The 1,808-nt window shown below is 40.4% G+C and overlaps 1 pseudogene; it reads left to right on the forward strand.

Moving 5' to 3' along the window:
* The first annotated feature begins 662 nt into the window (after positions 1–662).
* Positions 663–820, forward strand: LOC148040632 (5.8S ribosomal RNA; annotated as a pseudogene).
* The last annotated feature ends 988 nt before the right edge of the window (positions 821–1,808 follow it).

A 1,808-nucleotide genomic window follows, 5' to 3' on the forward strand; every position in this document is an offset into this window, starting at 1 on the left:
GTTTTGCCTGGCACCAAGATGTTGGCAATATGGAGATATGGTTGTTGGATCCAAGATTTGAGGGCTAATGGCTTGAGCTAAGAGACAAGTGTATAATTGCGTTGGATTCAATAGCCAAAAGGTGAATGCCACTAATGTACAATATTTGGTTGTCATTTGATAGGCGGAGTAAGAAGGTTTGATACTAAGCGTAAGTAGATTGTGTTGGATCACAATGCAAATATTTTAAGAATTAGAAAGGTCATTTGAATGAGGTCTAAGTGTTACTTAGTATATTGAGAAGGCTCAAGTCAAAGACATCTATAGGAATACATAAGGGGTCAAAAGTACAAGCACAAGAATTCTTATTTGGTTGAGAGCCATGGAATGTTTGTGAGGGATTCCACTTGGAGGTGCGGTCGATGCCATCTCTCCCCTTGTCAGAGCTGGGTGATGATGCTTTGGGGTCATCCCATGACTGTGTGGGTGCAGGAGGAAGGAGGGATGCCTTTGACCTCTCTCCCTTGCTCGGGGCGATCCCTCTTTGCCATGCCTATTTAGGCACATCGCCACCTTGATAAACATTTTGCCCCTTTCCACACACGGGGGTGGCACGAGGAACTTAAGAAACCTTCTCTTGTCTTAGATTCCTCCCCTGGGAGGATTGGAATACAAAACGCAATGACCCTTAACAATGGATATCTTGGCTCTTGCACAATGAAGAATGCAATGAAATGTGATATGAAGTGTGAATTGCAAGATTTTGTGAATCATCCCACGTCAAAGGGCATTTGGAGTGCTTCAACATATAATTTTTGGAACTTGTATTGTTTTTGGGTACTTTATGGAAACATGTTTATTATGGTTTTATCTTTTGAGAGAATGGGGCTCACTACACCCACGCACACTGTATCATCACTTGTACTTGTATTTGTCGCATCTACAACTATTATGTCGGTTGTGTACATGGAAACGTAACTAAAATAACATAGGCTAGATGTAAGTAGATCAAGGTACAAGAATCCTTCAAGCAATGACCAACCTAGATCCCACAATGTGGGTAGGATACCCAAGAGAGGCTAATTCACACTTGCGAAAACCCTAAAATGCAAAAGGGGCAAAATTCCTAAAATAAAGTGCCATCCTAGAGAGGATATCTAAGTGTCTGTGTAATTATTAGGCATTAATTTGCTTTTCCTATTGCAATATCTTACCTCCATTATTTGTAGTGAGGGAGAGAGAGTGAACGAGTGAGGAACTATTGTCATCGTTGAGGAATGTAGGCCCACCTCCTTGACGAGTGCCATTGTCATCATCATCTTGTGTCCTATGTTGCTAACATTAACTTGACTACATAGTCATTTTACCATCATCGTCTCTGGGTAGTTGGTTGTTAGCATCATCTTGTGCAAGTTGTTGTTGGCTTGTGTGCTTCATCTATTGTCATTGAGCTACTTGTTTATTGATGTCATCAAGTGTTATATCATTAAGGCTCAAGCTATTGAGGTTGTCAATTCCAATAGATGTAGTAGCAAGATTGGCCACATCAAGTTATCAAGTCACCCACCAATCATCATTGAGTCTTAGTTCATCACACATGTTATCAAGTCGTAGTTAAGATAGGTCATATAAGTGCAAGTCATATAGGGTTAAACACTAGTCATGTAGGACAAAAGTGTAAGTCACATAGGCATAAGTATTATTTGCATGAGTTGCAAAGGTCATATGATGGGTTCACACACACATCCTTCTCATATGCACACACAACTAACTACACTCGCCTCCCACCAAACACATATATACATATACAACCATTCACACACCTTATT

This window comes from Lygodium microphyllum, chromosome 2 (genome assembly GCF_053477565.2).
Source record: "Lygodium microphyllum isolate KBCC chromosome 2, Lygodium_microphyllum_v1.1.10, whole genome shotgun sequence".
Taxonomy (NCBI): domain Eukaryota; kingdom Viridiplantae; phylum Streptophyta; class Polypodiopsida; order Schizaeales; family Lygodiaceae; genus Lygodium; species Lygodium microphyllum.